Source organism: Cavia porcellus, unplaced genomic scaffold (assembly GCF_034190915.1).
Source record: "Cavia porcellus strain 051 isolate PalLab524CR breed Dunkin Hartley unplaced genomic scaffold, mCavPor4.1 scaffold_16, whole genome shotgun sequence".
NCBI lineage: Eukaryota > Metazoa > Chordata > Mammalia > Rodentia > Caviidae > Cavia > Cavia porcellus.
This window is the reverse complement of record NW_026947499.1, coordinates 19,376,170-19,382,324: the sequence shown is the minus strand read 5'-3', so window position 1 is coordinate 19,382,324 and position 6,155 is coordinate 19,376,170. Positions and strand designations below refer to the sequence as shown.

At 48.8% G+C, this 6,155-nt stretch overlaps 1 pseudogene; it reads right to left on the bottom strand.

Annotated features, from left to right (window-relative positions):
- Positions 1 to 1,504: 1,504 nt before the first annotated feature.
- Positions 1,505 to 2,633, bottom strand: LOC100715081 (PHD finger protein 23-like; annotated as a pseudogene).
- Positions 2,634 to 6,155: the final 3,522 nt, after the last annotated feature.

Sequence of the window (6,155 nt, the reverse complement as noted above, 5' to 3'; positions counted from 1 at the left end):
AGTTCAAGCTCCAGCATTAAAATAATTTTTAAAAGAGAAATATTCATTCATTCTCTCTTCTCTCATTCTCCCATTCTGTATTTTTTTTTTTTTTTTTTGTCTTTTTCATTTTTATCGGTACCGGGGATCAAACTCATGACTGCCTGCTTGCAAGGCAGGTGCTTATGCCACTGAGTTAAACCCCCAGCCCTTCCCATTCTGTATTTCTTCATCCCTGTTGTAATCGGGGTTTACAAGGGGAAAGATTTAATACAGGACACACAATTTTTAGGATTCTTTTATACTATTTACCCAAAGAGTGCAGGAAATCTGTCCAAACACTAAAGACCCAAAGAATCCAGCTGAGGGCCTGGATCCCATGGCAATGTCCTGCATGAGTCCAATTAAAGACCTAGAACCCATGACAATATCTCCACAACTGGAGGCCTAGAAACCATGATAATGTCTCATGCAAGCTTGTATCAACATTGCGCACCGGGAAGGCCCAAAGGTCAGTAGTGGAAGCCAGAAAGTGCCCTGGTGGGATGAAGGATGTGCCCCAGCAGGCTGAGGGATCTGCACCGAAGCCAGGAAGCAACACTCAGGGTAGAGACCAGAGCTCCCTCAAGGTGAACCACAGCACCCTCGACAAGAGTGAGGACTCTCACTCTCAAACTCTTCCAAAGTGAGAATAGCCAAATTCGTATCAGGAAAGCCATTGTGACATGGCTTCTGCAGAAGGATCAACCGCCCACCAGCTCCTCCTCCAGTTCCTCTTTTTATGCTGTTGGCAACAAACCTCAAGTGAGCCATCCACACCCAATACCCCATTGATTCAGTTCGGCTGGGTGTTACAACTTGCCCATTAGTTAATCCACCACAATCCCTCATCCCTTCATTCCTTTATTTCTCTTGGAAAAAGTATAATATCCTTTTGAACAAGATGGTCTGAGTCAGAAAGCCCAAGTTTCAACCCATCCCAAGTCAGATGTGTGGCTTTGAGCAGGTCATTTCATCTCTGACCTCAGCTTCTTGTTTGTGAATTGACAATAGTGACCATTCCTCTTCCAGAACTGCCCCTGTGAGGATAAATGAAAATTAAACAGAGTGCCTTCGAGAACAGAACTCCAAGAGCATCCTACGAAAGCACAACCAAGAGCTGTCTTTTTGGTTTATTTAGATGAGGGAAAGGAGTGCTATGTTTGCACTAGAATTTTAAAGTCCTATCTTAATTTGAACCCTGGCCCACAATGTGAGGGGTGGCAGGTCCAAGGGAGCGAGATGATGCATCTCCTGAACCTGGAGAGCCTCCCACCTCTAAGAGCAATAGGTCTAGTTTCAAGTCCACTGGGTGAACAGGAAGGAAAGGTTAGGAACGAAGACACTCATTTCCAAACAAGTCTCCCCTGGGAAATTCTGCCTTGCAGTGGGGACAGTTTCCACACTGCGTCATAGACTGAGCACCTTGAAGTTCAGTTCCCAAGTTATGTTGTCATTTAGAAGTTCCAGCCTCGAAATAAGGATGTCAGGGCTCTCCAGTTTTAGGAAGCCACCCTCACTGCTGGGACTCCGGCCGCAGTTGCTGGTATTTCTGGTGATGGAAGAAGTCAGGGACGTTGGTGTTCTTCACTTAGCACAGGAGAGGGGGATCCACATCCTACACAGGATGCACTCAATCATGGGGCGCCCTGCCGAGGGTTTTCAGCAGTAACGGGTGACCGGATCCCATGAGTCATTACCTGATTCTGCCATGAAGTCCTCATCCACCACCTGCATCTCGCCTCCCCTGGAGTTGGCATCTCCATCCTGGCTTGCTTCAGTGCTATCCACCTCCTTGCCTCCACTGTCTATGAGAGGGGCTCCTGCAGAGCGTTCGACAGCAGGAGGCCTCCTGGCCTCGGTCTCAGCAGGTATTTGGAGCACGGGAGCTGGGGTTTCATCCCTGATGAGGTCGCCTCCTCCTCCTCCTCCTTCTCTTCCTCCTCCTCCTCCTTCTCTTCCTCCTCCTCCTCAGAGTCTGAATCACTGGAGGGTGCCCGAGGAGGGCCAGGAGATGGGAGTCTATCCCCCTTGCCCCCCCTCTACCTTTTCAACTTCTTGCTCTTCTTAATCTGAGATTTTGCCCATCCCCAGGAGCTGGCTGAGTTTTTCATAATTCCCCAAAGCCAGCCCCACCTCCTGGTCCCAATTTTCAGTTCTTTTGGTCCTTCTTTTGAGGAGGCTGGGAGAGGTCCCCTTGGGAAAGAGGCACTGGGTGAGGGCAGCAGGGGCTGAGAGGTATGTGTTTCTGATGTAGGGGACAGCAGAGATGCCACTTTGGGCCCATCCAAATCAAAGAGAGAGTATTTGAGCTTCATCTTCTCAAGCAGGTGGCACTGTGAGGGGCCCGCAGACCAGAGAAAGTGGACCTGGGTGTCCTGGATGGGTGGGACCTGCTTGAGCTTTCTTTAAAAAAGTCTAGATGGTACCAAGATCTGAAGGGGCCGAGTCCCAGCCACCACTGTCTGCTGCATGCTTGCCGGGCCATGGAGAGCTAGAGCCCGAAGCTGACTGTCACTTTCCTCTTTGCTGGGAGAAATACGACCAGCATAAGCCAGGACAAAACTGCAGAATTTGCTGACATCCTTGGTTGTTCTCTGACATTTCTCTGGTGGCTGAGACTGTTTCAAGTGTCCCACACGCCACCGCCCCAGGCCATGGAGATCCGAGATTGCTCAGGCAGCCCTTTAGGCCTCCAGGGTCCAGCGTGACAGTACTGAGCCGCTCCCCACCCTCGGGCTCCTTCTGCCAAGAGCTTTCTTTCACACCTTCCTTTGCCTAGTAGAGGTTTTTTTTCTGGTTGCCCAACTCCATGAATAAGAATTCCCGAGGTTGCTGGGGATTTAGCTCAGCGGCATAAGCACCTGCCTTGCAAGCGGGTGGTCGTGAGTTCGATCCCCAGTACCGATTAAAAAAAATAGAATTCCCGAGTTTGCTGTGCCCCCCTGGCTACGCTTATGGCTACTGTCCTTTGTGTCCCCTCCATGGACAGAGAAGGCAGCACCCTGTGATCAGCCCAGTAACAACTAATCACCCAACAAGCCCTTGTGCGTTTGTTGACAGGACTCCCTAAGTAGGGTGGGAACTCCAGAAATGCACAAATTGATCCGGGAGACCTGGCTGAAAAGATCTTGATTTTGTGCTTCTCGGGAAAGGACCCTCCCCTTGCTGGCCTCATTTTCCTCCTCAGAGCACTTGGCTAAAGGACTAGTTGAATCAAGGGTTTAGAACTTCTGTGGAGGGTCAGAGGGAGCCATTCCCAAACAGCCCAGTCCTGGAGGCCCCGAACAGCCTCCTTTGCTACCTCAGCATTTTCCCTGTATCCGCCTCACAGTTCAACTGTATCTCCCTTACGCAGCGCATGAGCATCCTTACATGTGTCTTTTCCTTTGTTGTCCCCAGGCATCCTGTGGGAATATTCTATTATATCTTCTGGGGGGGTAGCTGGGGATTTAACCTGGGGCCTTCACACTGAGCTACATCTCTAGGTTTTTTTGTCGTTGTTTTTGGTGTGTGTGTGTGTGTGTGTGTGTGTGTGTGTGTGTTGGCTCCAATTTGTATCCTCCCGCCCCAGCCTCGCAGAGTTCTAGGATTCCAGGTGTGTACCACCATGCCAACCTTACTGGATTCATTTTAGGCCCCCCTGAGCCTCAGAGAGGTGCCAGCACTTGCCTGAAATGCCAATACTGATAGGTGGCTGAGTCAAGATTTGAATCCGACTCCTTCTGTTCCCAGAGCCTGGGTCCTCTCTCTATGTCCTCTGCTCTAGTCCCGATGTCTGGTCCATAGTGGGCACTCAGTAATATTTTACAATGAAAGAGATGATCCAATCCCCATGTTTGAGTCCTTTCTCCAAAACAAAAACTAAAATGTGGAGTTCAGTGAACAAAAAAGAAGAAGCTAATGTATATTGACTACCTACCAGATTCCAGAGACTTTTAGATATAGCACTTCATTCAAGCCTTTTTCTACCCTGGATAGGGTGCTCCCACTCCCATTTTGCAGATGAAAACACTGAGGCTTGCAGCTATGAAGTGACTTCTTGAGGTCACACAGCAAGGACACTGAAATCCAAGGTTTACTCCTAGTCCCAAAGTTTATGAGCCCTTTTTCAGTTCGTTTTTCTGGAGTTCGAAGCCAGCAGTCAGAATTGAAGCCAGTGGCACCCAGTGAACCAGATGTACCACTGGTTATTTTTTGAATTTCATTTTGAGGCATGGTCTTCCTCAATTTCTCGGGCTGGCCTCAAACTTGTGATCCTCCTGCCTCAGCCTGCATGTGCCTTCATGCCCAGCAGAGAGATGGTTGCTGTTTTTCCAGGGTCTCTCAAGGCTTTATCTTCACAGGCTGGAAAGGAAGTATCCTCAGGCCACTTCCTTGCTTGTCAGGATGCTTGCATCCACCAGGACAATTCCACCTTCCCCATCTCGAGATTTCTAACCTTAATCATAACTGCAAAGTCCCTGGGCCTGGCACAGGCTCCTCTCGCCATCCAGGGTGACAAGGGGCAGAGAGGCCCTTCTGGGAGCACAGGATTCCATTCTGGAACTTTCTATTCAGAGCCTTCAGGTACCTCAGTCCTGTTCCATCTGCTGGAATACATTCAGCTGACAGGATGGCGCTGGAGTTTTGGCTTTCCTATTATTTTTTGAGGCCAATTTGATGGGAAGGAAGGAACATCCGATTGGCTCCAAGTTAATTCCCTGTGTGAAGCTTCAGTTTTCTGGTCTATAAAATGGGGATAGTAGTACTCTGTGACTAACAGCTGTCTACAGCACAGTGCCAGGCTCACATCAGCATGGTCAGCAGGTGCTATGGGACAGCTGTCTGTATGATCATTGCCTCTAGGCTGGCAATTTTCTGCACAGCCTCTGCCGCAGTAAGGGCTGGGTTTGGGTTTCTTTCTGAGAAAGAAAGGAGCTGGGAAATCATTATTTTTTATCTCCTTACCCAGCCCTCAACATTCCTGCTCCAGTTGTGTCCCCTGGGGTGGGGTGTCTATCCTTCTCTGCTTAGGGGTCAAGCCTGATTTGTCCAAGCCAACGGTGGCAGACCCATCCCTCTGTGAATGACAGGAACTGGGCGGGGGCGGATTTGGGGCTCAGATCTACAAGGTGACACCAGAGGGTACATCTGCTTTGAATGGTTATGCTGGGTGCTGTCACAACTTCAGCGGTCCCTTGTACTGCTAGGCTGTCATGTCCCTAGGAAAAAGCCACTTGACAGAGCTGACGGAGGGAAAATTCCTGTTCTTGGAAATGAAATCAAATAGTTAGCTCACCTCAGACCCCCCCCCCCATAGCATGGGGTTCCATTTTAAAATAAAGTTTTTCACTGCTTAAATCATTTTCCAGTCACTAGGAAGAATTCTCACTGATAGATTTTTCTGGATCAGCATTGCTCAAAGTGTCACCTTTGCCCAGTGTTGTAGCAAATGCCTGGAATCTCATGGAGGTTAAGGCAGAAAGATTGCAAATTCAAGCCCAACCTGGGCAACGTAGTGACTTACTGAGACCCTGTCTCAAAAGTTAGAAGTTTAAAAAAGGCCAAGGGTGTAACGATACCAAAAAAAATGTTTAATTAAAAAACAAATTGTATTTTTTTCATGGAGGGTGGGTAAAATACACATAATACAAAAATTCACCATTTTAAATGCTCGAGTCAGTGGCATTAGGTCCACTCACAATGTTCTGCAAATATCTCAAGATGAAATTCTTTTTTTCTTTTGTTTGTCTTTTTCATTTTTATCGGTACCAGGGATCAAACTCACAACTGCCTGCTTGCAAGGCAGGCGCTTATGCTGCTGAACTAAATCCCCAGCCCCTCCATCTCCATTTAAATGAAGCCAGATAGAACTGGGGCTCAGCCAAATTCCACCTCCTCCCAGCTCCTCAGCGAGGCCAGTCCAGATATCTGCCTTCCACAGCTGCCTCCTGGTGACACCTCCCTTTGGAGCAGCTAGATGCAACCTGCTGGACTTGCCCCGTAGGTCCCCACGCCCTGCGTGGACAGCACAGATACACCACAGCAATTGCCTCGGGGAAGGCCTGTGACCTCCTAGAACTCAGGCCTGGCTGCTCTAAGCCCACCAGTTAGAAAGCCCCTCCAGCAACCTATTCAATTTTTTTTTTTTTTTT